Below are 13632 nucleotides of genomic sequence, written 5' to 3' on the forward strand. Positions count from 1 at the left end.
CATGTAGCCATGGAGTGTAGTTCTGGCAGTAACGACCCCAAATCGACGAATTGTGCTTACATCACAAAGCGCGTGCACATTGAGCGGGAAGCGTCGATGTGACCATGTCTGGCGAGCGCCGCCGACATCCGTCAGCGCCCCTTGTGGGTAAACACGCTGGGGGCGCAGTCATAATCCCCGAATTGGCGCATTCCTGCGATAGCTTAGGGCTCACACACTAAATACTAAATGGTGTGTGGCTCGGGAGTCGGTCGCGCTCTCGGCTACGGGCGAGACGGAGACGGCGGCAGATGGGAAGCTGTTTTTTTCGGTGCGGGCAGTGAAGTGCATTCGAATCGCGTTGGGTATTGCGAGTAAAAAAAAAAAATGATTTACCAGCCGAAAATAATTAAGCTTGACTAGCACGCGCACATATCACCAAGTCAATGAGTATCGCTTCGTTCAAAACTTTTGTTTGCTTCTCTAATGTCGCAAGGTATGCTGTCACGTCAACATATGCTTGTTTGGTATTTCCTCTTAGTTCTGGACCAAATGAGCGACGGGTATTAGCTTAGCAATCAGCAGCACAACTATAACCCCTCCCCTCTTTCGCCGCGCACACGGCAAAAGGAAACGCTGGACACGCGCCCTTATATATGCGGGAGAATTTTGTTGCTAAACGAGCTAACTCTCATAACGTAAGAATAATATGCTTCTGATTGCATGCTTAAATAATACAGCATGAGGCCATCGATTTCGACCTCTTGGACAATTTCTAGACGAAGCCCAAAACAAGTCCGACGATCACTAATGTCGCACATTATAGTGAAGGCCTGTCAAAGAAAAAATGAATATGCGAATAAATTATTTTTGCTGAAAAAATAAAACAGCTTATTTTTTTTTTCTTTAGTGACCACCGTCGATCCACGGCGTGTATGCAAGAGTGCAGCCGGCACCGCGAATAGCAGACGACATGGGGATGAGTTCTCGTCGTGACGTCAGTGGCTAATGGTTGCCAGACCAGAAGGCTGCTTTCGATATTATTAATAAAAATTCATTTCCAAACTATCTACTTCATGAAATGAGTTCAAATTTCGGGGATTTATAATATAACGTGCGTGGAGTGAAACGCACTAATCAGTTTATGCTCAAATGTTAGCGGTTATAACCCCTTTAATTTCAGTAGCCGCAGGCCTCCCGACCTGTGGCTACGCTGCGGTAGCACTAAACCGCTTTTTGGCCCAGCCGTCGTCGCCACTTTACTACCTCCATGGAATCAGTAGAAACGGAGATAAAGCACGTGAGGCGTCGTTTTTCAGTGTGTCGTCGTAGTGGAGCTGGCGCTACGGTGCAAGCGCCCCCAAACCCACGCGCAGCCACCCCCTCAAAATAGCGATGCAAGCAGGATCTCCATGGCAACAGCGGTTTCTTCCCTCTTATTATGTGGCGCGATGCATTCGGAGAAGGAAGTCGGGAAGGAGTGAGAGATAACCGTGAACGTTATGGGACAAGGCAAGCGCGAAGTACAGAACATTACATTTCGCCACACATTTTCACGCTCAGGACAACTCTGGTCAGCATCGTTCTTAGGGTGCACTCAAAGTCTTCAAAAGTATCACGTGATCTGCGACAGCCATGATGAGGTGGTAGTGCACCTTTCAATTTTTAAGCCTTTATAGGCTCATCAGTGTTAAGGATCTGTGCGTTCGTGAGATGTTTACGCGGTATACCAGCAGAATCATCATCCACTGGGAAACAAATTTCTATCGCTCCGAACTTACAACAAACGCCTTAACCAACAAAGCCACGCCGGCATATGTTTTCCATTTATTCTTATCATGTTTCCCACTTATTCATTACAGGCGTCATGTCATGGCAGTATGGCATGATGCAATTTGGTTTGGTTTGGTTTGTAGGGTTTAACGTCTCAAAGCGATTCAGGCTATGAGAGAGGCCGTAGTGGAAGGCTCTAGAAACTTCGACCACCTGGTGTTCTTTAACGTGCACCGACATCGCACAGCACACGGATGTCTCTCGTTTCGTGTCCATCGAAACGCAGCCGTCGGCGGTATGGTTCCAACCCATTTATTTTACAGTAGTTACGCGTCGTAACCACTGCGCCACTATGGTAGCGTTCCAGCAATAATAGAATACAGTCTTCGATACTTTACTGCTTTGACTGCACAGCTTTTTCGGCGAGTTTGCAACAGTGATCGTTTAGTCGAAATGTACCTTGAGACGTCATCGGACCATTCCCGCCCCACGCGCCGCATGGAATGTCACCCTCCAAAAGCTGCCGACTCTCTGCATCAACAATAGTGACATTTTCGCCCTTAAATGCGGCCTTGCGTATGTGACCGTAACTCCCGCTTGCTATAGTCACCTAGGCCATCAAACTAGTTCACACGTTGTCACGCAGTAATCACCATTTATAGAAAGCAGCTCCACTCTTGCCGACCAGTGGCGCCACTAAGATTTCTGGCCTTCGGAGCACATCGGTGCGCAGTGCTGACTGCTGCTGTGGAGTTTGCGTATAGAAATCCCTACTGACTTTTAAACCCCGCTGCTTTGGTGCCGGTGTAATCTGTCTTGTAGCAGTAAAAAGCAGATCTAATGACCCTTTGGTTTATTGGCGGAAAAATATGCCACGCTATCTACATATGGTGTAAATCAAGACCTAGACCATCGTTTCCATTTTTGGTTTTCTGAGGTATGTCACCAGCTACATATTTGTTTCTCGGAAAAGATAGGGTCTGTGAGTTGTAGGCAAAGGCCTATCATGAAAAAACTCGCCAGATACTTCTTTTCAGTGCCGGCAGTAACACTGTGAAAATGCGAGAGCGACCCTAATGTTTTCACAGGAGTTTTCTACTGCTGCTTTGTACTGCCGCCACATTATTTTCCTAGGGCATTTCAAAGTATCATCATGTCTCTATTGATGTCTACACATTCGTAATAAATTCATTGTGCAGAAATGCAAGGCTACTGTGAGTAAGTCTGCGAACCTATAGTGGCTTTAGAGTTAGGACAGCACCACGGTCGCTCAGTGTTTCCACTGGGCAGCCGTGCAAGAGCACGAGGAAACATACGCAACAATTGCCACTTTTATCAAGCTAATGCACGATTCAATGATGAAATTTACCATTATAAGATATTTTATATTTCCTCTCGTTCGAGCTGGCTATGTAGGCGGGAGCTGAACTTCGGTGCAGTTTCCAGTCTTACTCTCGGCCGAGCACAGGCGAACGGCGCTAAACGGTTTTATCACTTGGCCTTTGAGCAGCATAATAGTCTTTTGAAGCCAGGACGTTTACGGAGGGAAACTAATATCTGGAAAATTGCGGGGATTGCATACGTTTGCATATTCAGTAGTAAATATTGTGCACAATGCTGAACGATTAACATAATATACGCTTCATTCAGCATGTCCTGAATACGCGATTTCGCCCATGAGGCAAGAATATAAAAAGAACGCTTTTGTGTGGTACTCGGCTTGTAATCTGTTCCGTTTGACAGTGAACTATGTTGCCCACAAAGAGCTTTAGAGAGTGAATTGAGTTTAAGAAGAAAAACGTTGACAGCACTGGAGAGATCTCAATTGGAGAAATGCTAAAGCGTGTACGTTGGCTGCTCTTTAGTAGCTCCTAGAGTGTCATGATTCAGCGCTTTTGAGTGTCACGACTAGACACTAGTTATGCCTTTGGCTTACACAAGTCATGAACTTTATATTCATGCCATTGGATCTCTGATCTTACTGAATCATGACAAATGACTATGTTTAGGGACTAAACTGTAATCACTCGCATGACATGACTAGGCATGACATGACATTTACATACCACTTGTCATTATACATTCATGACTGCCAGTCTCGTCTTAATGTGGCATCACATCACATGTTGTATTTTGCTTCCACGCTTTGCGTACACGTTTTCGTAAACAGCCAAGTAAGGCTTTCGCCTAATGGGCCGACGGCTGAAGGGTTTGTCGACACGTCCTCGCCAGTGCAGGCCAGGCAGTCAGAAGGACGCAGCAAATTAACAAGGGGGATAAATTAAACATTTTGTACCGCCTACACATACTACGCGCATTCACATGAAGTTCCTGGGATATCTAAATCTCGTTGTCCCCATCGATAGCGGGTACGCAGCAGCTTGCAGCCGGGCACCAGCGCGGCGGCAGCCGTCGTAACCAGAAGGCCCGAAGGCCGGAGATGGCGGAAGGGTCCCGTGAACAAATATGGCAGCGCCCATGCTCTCGCATTGTAAAGCGTCTGCAATAATGGTCACCTTAATTCTTGCTCCTGTCAGCTAAACCTTCTCCGAAGTGATGCGCGTTCGTCTGCGGCGTCTTGCTCGTTTTGGCTGGTTTGTAGACAAATGTCCCAAAGCGAATCGGGCTATGAGAGACGCCGAAGTCGAGGGCACCGGAAATTTTTACTTTCTGGAGTTAACGTGCCTTCACGGCTTACGACCTGGGGAGCTGAATTCGCCGCCAGGCATGACTTGATGACTTCGAAGCCACGACCAACATCTGGAAAGCCACCCACAGGACCGTGGCAACCTAACTTTTATTTTGGTCCTCACTAAATAAAGTTTTCACCGCCACCACCACCCACATCGGACAGATATGGCGCCTTGCTTTTCACCTCCATCGGAAAGCCGCCGCCGAGTCCGGTATTTAACCCCCCTCCTCGGATCCAGCAGTCGAGAGTCATAACCGCATAACCACCGGGACGGGGCATGCCTTTTCGGAAAGTGTATTTGTGGCATTAATGGCACGTAGCAGCACCGTTCTACACAAGAGACGAGCATAGAAGGCCTCAGATAAGAGTCGAGAAGAGTTTTCTGATCGGGTTAACGTATCTGGCGACGCAGATGACTATGAAACATATCGCCGACAAGTGCGACGTCGCTGAATCGTCTGGGGAAGTCTGTCTTAATCGCTTACCTAACTTCCTATTCAGCATCTCTGTTAAATTGGTGGCCCAACCGTGAGCGAACATAGCCCAACCGTGAGCGATCAAGAATTCCAGGCCTTGGGAGCTTCGAAGAGCGGCAAGCAAGGATTGCCCAATCTCATCGAGTGCATCTATGTGTGCCACATTGCAATATCCAAACCTGAAAAGTCAGCGCCGTCGTATGTCAACCGCGAGAAGTACTACTCTGTAATATTGCAAGGAATATACAATGAAAAGTAGTCCATAGACGTTTACAACGGCTTTCCAGGATCTGTGCATGACGCGCTAGCGCTGCAGAACAGCTTCTTTTACGAGGAGGTATTCTAAACGATAATGCGCACGCATGCTTTTTTCTTCACGAAACGTTGTAGCGACATGCATGCATGGTCAGGAAGAGAGAGACATAGCATACTTAGTAGTTGCAATGCACTGTTAATCCTAAAACTGCTATTTTAGAAAGTTAAGTTGCACAAAAATATATGCAACCATATATAGATAACAAAGCTAGGAGTTCAATATTTTCTGTAATGCAACCAACAGTACTTTATCAACAATATATGCAGGTGCATATCCTTTTGGCGACTCCGGCTACCCCTTGCAGGGCTTCTCACCCCCAGAAGTGGCCGAGCATGAGGTATGAGGTGATGTTCGACCGTGTCCACAGACAGCAGCGAGTCATTCAAGGGATAATTGGCCTTGCAAAGAACCATTCCAGGAGGCTTTTTTAGAATAATTCACCGTCGATTAATCAAATTGTTATTATTATCATTGAGTCCTGTGCCTTCCACTATGTGTGTAGGGAGTCTAGTACTGCTGAAGGCAATCATGAGGGCCTAGCCGGGGCTGGATGTCGACAATGCAGAAGACGAAAATGATAAAATTCCATCTTGCACAAGCAAGATTCAGGATGATGTAGCAATGCCTTTAAAATCATCATCATCAGCCTGCCATAATTCTCCACATCCCGGCGGCACCGGGCGAGTCTAGAAATCGTCCATGTGGTGCGCCTGAAGCCTTGTTTCGCCCACTAAAGGACCGTAATTTTAATTTCTAGTATATTGTTTACCTTTCTTTGTTTATTTTGTAAGCATCGAGGCCATGCCTTTTTAAGGGGGGAGTAATACCGCGAATGATTCAAGTCCTTATTTGTTCTTTTTTGGCAGCCGCCGACATGCGGCCTCATTATTGTGATTCTAGCGCAAGGAACGATTCTGTCCTTTGTTTTTGTTCATGCTGGTTGACGCGAGATGCAGCTTTATCATTTTATTTGTCACGCAAAATGCATCGAAAGGAATCTCGAAGATTCCTGCCACTCGCGTGTGTTTCTGCAATGTTCCAGATTACGCTAGTCATAGTCTGCAGCTTTATCTCGATGTTTCCTTGCAGCCTTTAAATTGAGCGTTGGCGCGTGCGACGAGCATTCTTAGTTCGACGACCGACGAGCACGTTTGTTGTTTTCGCCGCCGCCGGTTCACTTAGTTCGTTTGAGGGCGCAAGTCAGCCCGATAAAGAGTTTCTTCAGCGAACTGCCAAGCTCTTTATTGTTGTCATCGGATTTTTTACCTCCATGGGACTATATATAGTTAATATAGTAAATGACTCAGAGAGTTTTGTATCAGAAAGGGCCGTTTATTTTAGGATAGATTAAGCCAATTTTAAGCAAATAACCAGAGCAGAAGCCCTATATACGCTTTCACTGATAGCCTTGGCTGTGGAGGGCGGCGAGGGTACAAGCATTCAAGGTTGAAGCATGAAGCATGAAAAATGAGGAGACAATGCAACAACAAAAAAATGTTTTGACGCATGTATTTTTTACTGAAACGAAAATTGTATCGTTTTAGCAGCGCGTAGCCGGACAAGGAAAAAGCACGGAGGAACAAGTATACGACACACATGCGCTGAACTGCAACTTTATTTTGGTAATCCGCCAACCACATCATATATACCACAGAAGGAATTCGCCCACAAGGGGAACAAAACTACACACGTGGCGAAAAAACCGGCGCAACAAAAGCAAGGCGTCTAGTTGAACAAACCCCAACAAGCTTGTCCTGCTACGCGCTGCAAACACGGCGAAAAACCAACTAGCCCGACAGCTTGTCCTCTTCACGAAAATTGCATGGTATTGCCTTAAGTGGCCGTTTGTGTTTTAGTGCGAATGCACTATTTCAGAAGGTCGAACCGTGCCTTCAGAACGTGTGCCACAGATAGTGCGCCTTGTCTTTCCTGTAGCTCAATTACTAACAAAAGCATTAGTAGGGTCTGTAAAATTTGTATTAATTGTGGTAATTATTTAAAATACTAATTAAACAGCATTCCGTGAAAATTAGTCCGAAAAAATAAAACTAAAACTAAAAATAACAATAAAAATAAATAACGTCTTGCTGAGCGCTATGGTTGCCTGCACAGGCGGAGCTCCGCGTATATGGTACGTAGACCACGCCAGGATGGCGGGTGAGACGGGTCCTTCTACTGTCTCCGCTATAGTGAACTCGAATATATATTCTAGTTCACTATAGTCTGGCCGAAGAAGCGCGCCGTGTCTAGCGGGTTGAGCTGAAACGGGAGAGGAGGCGCCGTAAACGTGACCACGTTGCCTAATGTGTGCATACCCTAGAGCGTAACCGAATCGAAACACAAAGCAAAAAAAAAAAAAGTTAAGACCAACAGCTAAACAGAATTAAGCCGTGCTAAGGTTAAACCGTTAACTAAGGTTAAACAAGGTTAAACCAGGTAAGACGTGCGAACACGCCTTACTCGGTTTAATCTTTTAATCTTAGTTAAAACAATGGTAATTTTTTTTAAAGGTATATCATGCCGAGCTTGAAAGAGCGATTCATCCTGATGTTCTTGAGCTGTATTCTCGGAAAAGCTTCTGAACAAAACGCTCTTCTGTGGCTGTTGCGCAGTTCGTTACGGCACCGAAGGCGACTCGCGTAATCGAACGGCCGCCGACAAAATTACGCGCGGCCAGACACAAACCATCGACAAATACGACAGTCGCTATCGTCACCTCTTAAGTCATAGTTACCGGACGTCGACTGACCCACATCGCGAAATCAGTGTGTCGATCGAGGAAGCGACCGCTCACTGGAGGCACGCCCGCTGTTGGGGGACGCCTAGATGCGTGCACTGCGGTAGAAGGCCAGAAAATTGGATGGCACGAGGGTTAAAGCGGCTCTCCTAAACGCGGAGCTATCCTTTCCGGTGTTTGCCTCCTCCTGCTTCGCAACCACCGAACTTTCTCAAATGAAGATAAGCTTAAGGCAAACCGCAGACACATAAGGACTACAGAATAAATATGCAACGTTGGTTGGTGTTGCATTGTACTGGAGTGTTTTGCAGTGTTGCGCTGCATTGTGCTGCATTGTGCTGCTTGTTGTGCTCGGCTGTGCTGGCTTCCCTGCGCTGTGCTATGTAGTGGTTTCTGGTGATCTGACATGTTGATTGGAATTTGCCTCAAATAAGCTTCTATTGTGTGCCTCGAGAATAGTCTCAAACACCCCCGCCTGCCAGTCACACCCACTTGCTTACGTTTAAACGAATGTTAAAGCTAATAATCTTGTGAGGCACGCTTTTTATTGCCGAAATGAGACGTCGTTCCACGGGGGACGTTTTTATTCCATACACAGCTCGTTCGTTCAAAAGTGACCGTCGGCGGCGTGGAGAACCTAAAGAAATTAATCGTGTGATTTCGTGTCAAAATTGTAACGCAACCATTATAATTGTACAATATTAAGGGTTGTGTCGTATCATTTCGCCTCCCACTTGGCATCAAGTTCCAGAGTACTCGGCGATAGGAATTCTAACCGGTGGTGAAAATATTTTAATGAAAATATTTAAGAGGTTGTAGCGGCGGTTGGAGTCCCCAGTCCGGAACCCCATTGGCGCAGGCTGCTGTCGGTGATCTTCCGACGTGTTCTTTCTGACTCCTTACGTCCGAGCTGGCCAGAGCTGTCTCCCACCCCTCCTGCGTTGGCTGGTTAATAATAGTGACAGCCTGATTTCGTTGGCGGGCCACACCATATGGTCCGCCTTCTCCCCGCAGAATTTGCAATGTGAGTCAAATCACTCTCGATCGCGCAGTCTTCGAAGTTGTTGAAAAAGTTGATTTGTACATGCGGAGGTGTAGCTCCTCCCCTTTGAGTATCAGCCGGTGGAGGGTAGACCCGACGAGATAATCTTACGCGCTGAAGTATTTCAGTGTATATTAGTAATGGGGTAGGAGGTTCCACGAGATCATTACTGGGCGTCCCGAGGAGAAATGCTCGGGCGTGCACGCTCTCGTTGCCTTAGATGCCCTGGTGACTTGGTACACATATTAAGCGGATTGGTAGCAATTGGTGTAACTATCTTGCAGGATAGCGGTGTAATCCTGTCCCTGAGGTAATTGTGGTATACTGTCTGTGAATCTATAAGAAAGTATTCTGAGGTAGCGTGTGTTGCAGCTAAAGCAATGGCAACTTCTTCCGCAGCCAGTGTGTCTTGGCTGAGCAATATTAGTCCAACCACTGTTTGATTTTGATGCACTACTGCGACGGCCGTCATTCCCTGCTCGGGAACCGCACAACCGGCATAGAACACGCCCTCACTCACGCCGTAGTGCCTTTTTATAGCTTACGCTCGCGTTTGTCATCTTTACTGGTGAAACTCCGAGTGCATATTCCTCGGCAATGAATAGTCCTCTCAATGGAGCTGAGATGTAGCTTTTGGGGTCAAGCTGTCGGGGGCAGTTGATGTTCAAATCGTTCAAGACTTGTCGGCCAGTCCGAGTCGTGGAGAGCCGTACTGCTTGCGTCAGGAGGTGTATCTCTATTAGCTTGTCAGCCGTGTTGTGGACGCCCAGTTATAAAAGCCGGTCTGTCGATGTCGTAAGAGGTAGAGAGAGAAACAACTTTATTTGCCCCAGACGTCATGAATTAGGGCAGGTGAATCCTGCGTGGCTCCCAAGTGGGGGCGACATCCTAGGCCCACGAAATAAGTGCAAGTTGTGTGTAAGAGGGAGGCCCTGGGCCTTCTTGTAGGTTGTTCTGATTATCACGTCGAGGTTCTTGATGTCAACCTTTTTGAGGCGGAGGTAGGGTGCTACATAGACGATGCGGCTTACAACGAAAGCCTACACCAGTCGTAGAGCATCTTCTTCTGGCATCCCTGATTTGCGCGTCGTTATCCTGGCGATCATTGCTCAATCACGAGGGGGAGTTTCTGGATGGGGAGGAGGTTGTTGCCCTTGTTATTTATATACAGACCCAGTATCTTGAAGGTCTGAACTTCCTTTATGGGTGAGTTACCAACGTGGATGTCGATAGTGGCCTGATTTTTGTGCTGACGGAACACTATAGGAGTTCACATTTTTCGGGAGGGCAGGTTAGTCCACACGCTCTTGCATAATTCTGAACTGTTGTTGCTGCTGTTTGTAGTTGTTCTTCAATCATTCCCATACTTCTCGTGGTTATACAGAGTGCTGCTATGATTTCTTCTGAAGTGAAGTCTCTATCTAGTTCTTTCGGTTCCACCGGTATCCCTGATTTGAGGGTTCTGCGTCTCTCAACGACTTATATAACTGAAATTGTATACCACTCATTATAAACGTAGCCCCGCCGTGGTGGTGCAGTGCTTTGGGCGCTCGACTGCTGTGCCCAAGAATGCGGAATCGAATCCAGGTCGCGGCGGTAGCTTTTCGATGGAAGCGAAAAGCAAAGCACCTGAGTGATTTGCGATGTCATTGAACGTGAAAGAATAATATTATTACGTGGCAAGAGGCGTTCACACCACGTAAACACTGATACATTCACGCGGAACTGGACGCAACCACAAGGCTTATTGGACGTGGAAACAAAGACCGCTTTTAGGGACTCGGGCCCCAAGCACGCGCCAGCCACACACACGTCTGTCTCATCTTTGATAAGTCGACACGTACGTAGCAATATTGATTGGTTCACATGGAGCGAAACATGCAGTATCTGTCACACTTGTTCTGTGGACAACTGTACCGCGCCGTAAGATTTTATTGCGAAATCAATACTACTTTCACTTTCAAGCCTATGCGGTGCGACGGCGGTGCACATGAAGTGACCTTTCGCATGACCTCTGTGTGACGTCACGCCTCAAAGCTGGGCGACCAACTCGCGCCGTCCGTGAGAGACGGCGGTTGGTTGGTTGGTTGGTTGGTTCACAGGAAGGGAAAAGCACAGTATCTGTCACACTTGATCTGCGGACACCTGAACCGCGCCGTAAGGGAAAGGAGGAAGGTGGGAGTGAAAGTGGAAAGAGAGAAAGGGGAGCCGTAGTGGAGGGCTACGGAGTAATTTCGACCACCTGGGGATCTTTACCGTGCGCTGACATCGCACAGCACACGGACGCCACTTCGTTTCGCCTCCATCGAAACGCAGCCGCCGAGGTCAGAGAGACGGCGGTGCGCATGAATGGCGGCCTAACTCCCGCTCTCTCCGCCAGGAGCGCCACAGGTGTTATGACGTCACGCCTCAAAGCTGGGCGACCAACTCGCGCTGTCCGTGAGAGACGGCGGTGCGCATGAACGGCGGCCTAACTCCCGCTCTCTCCGCCAGGAGCGTCACAGGTTTTATGACGTCACGCCTCAAAGCTGGGCGACCAACTCGCGCCGTCCGTGAGAGACGGCGGTGCGCATGACTACGATGCCGCCTACTGATTGATTGATTGATATATAGGAAGGGAAAGGCGCGGTAACTGTCTCACTTGTTTTCTGTGGACACCTCAACCGCGCAGTAAGGGAAGGGAGGAAGGTGGGAGTGAGAGTAGAAAGAAAGAAGAGGAGCCGCAGTGGAGGTCTGCGGAATAATTTCGACCACCTGGGGTGGTGGTGGTGGTGGTGGTGAAAACGTTTATTTCATATAGGAGGTTTGACGCGGAGCCTTAAGGGCTTCGGTCTTATAATACAGGGTGAAGACCCTAGTCAGGGACCCCATTGGCGGTTGCCGCCGCCCGCGCACGCCGCGTTAAGGCCCGTTGGGCCTGTAGGTCGCAGCAGCCAAACAGGGTCGCCTCCCAGTCCTCCCGGGAAGGGTTAGGGATGGGGGGAAGGGATGGGTTTTGTTGGCAGGCCCATACCATGTGGTAGGTGGCAGCCACCTTCCCACAGTACTGGCACTGTCCAGTGAATTGGGAGTCAAAATGTTTAAGTACTGCCGGGCACAGCATTGTGTTAGTGAAGAGGCGCAGGAGCAGCCTATCGTTCGCTTTTCCTAACCCTTTATAGGGGTTAGGGTATTTGCGATGCGAGTTTTGATAAATATCTTTGAATGTGTAGGCCTGATTGGAATCGATGTCAGCCGATTCGAGTCCCGAGGAAACTGCCCGCAGAGAAAGCGCGCGGGCGGCTGCGCCAGCTGCCTCGTTCCCTGCAAGACCCTGGTGGCTAGGAGCCCAAACAAGATATCGGCACGCGGGGTCCGTGTCCCGACAGCAATTTTGAAATATTCTATAGGCTAAGGATATTTAACGTGCTCTGACATCACACAGTACACGGATGCCTCTTCGTTTCACCTCCATCGAAACGCAGCCGCCGAGGTCGGGTTCAAGCCGTAAGAGTAAGAGAAGGGAGTAAAGTGGGAGTTAAAGCTGAGTGGAGGTCTGCGGAGTAATTTCGACCACCTGGGGATATTTAACGTGCGCTGACATCACACAGCACACGGACGCTTCTTCGTTTCACCTCCATCGAAACGCAGCCGCCGAGCCCCAATTTATTTATAGGAAGGGAAAGGCGTGGTAACTGTCTCACTTGTTTTCTGTGGACACCGCAACCGCGCCGTAAGGGAAGGGAGGAAGGCGGGAGAAAGTGGAAAGAGAGAAATAGGAGCCGTAGTGGAGGGATACGAAGTAATTTCGACCACCTGCGGATCTTTAACGTGCGATGACATCGCACAGCCCACGGACGCCTCTTCGTTTCGCCTCCATCGAAACGCAGCCGCCGAGGTCGGGTTCGAACCCAGGTACCCCGGTAGAGTAGTCGGGCGTCTTACGACTGCACCACCCCGGCAGGGCGCAGCCGCCGAGGTCGGGTTCGCGCCGTCAGAGTAAGAGAAGGGAGGAAAGTGGGAGTGAAAGCTGGGGGAGAGAGGAGAAGAGGAGCCGCAGTGGAGGTCTGCGGAGTAATTTCGACCACCTAGGGATCTTTAACGTGCACTGATATTGCGTGCACTGATATCGCACAGCACAAGGACGCCTCTCCGTTTCGCGTTCATCGAAACGCAGCCGCCGGCGGTGAGGATCAAATCCGGGTACTACGATAGTCGGGCATCTTCGGTTTGGTTTGGTTTGTGGGGATTAACGTCCCAAAGAAACTCAGGCTATGAGAGACGCCGTAGTGGAGGACTCCGGAAATTTCGACCACCTGGGGTTCTTTAACGTGCACTGACATCGCACAGCACACGGGCACCTTGCTTTTCGCTTCCATCGAAAAGCGGCCGCCGAGGCCGGGCTTCGATCCCGCGTCCTTGGGAACAGTAGTCGAGCGCCGTAACCACTGTGCCACCCCGGCGGGGCGGGCATCTTCACCACTGCACCAACGTGGCGAAGCAGTCAAATAACCCAAGGTGATCGATATTTTCCGAGCCCTCCGCAATGGCGTTTCTTAGCCTGAGTTGTTTTGGGGCGTTCGTTATATGCCCATAAACCAAACCTGTATAAGCGTAGGCGTCCACCGAGAAGAGAGG

This window comes from Amblyomma maculatum, chromosome 6, assembly GCF_055883805.1.
Source record: "Amblyomma maculatum isolate TAMU_Amacu chromosome 6, ASM5588380v1, whole genome shotgun sequence".
NCBI lineage: Eukaryota > Metazoa > Arthropoda > Arachnida > Ixodida > Ixodidae > Amblyomma > Amblyomma maculatum.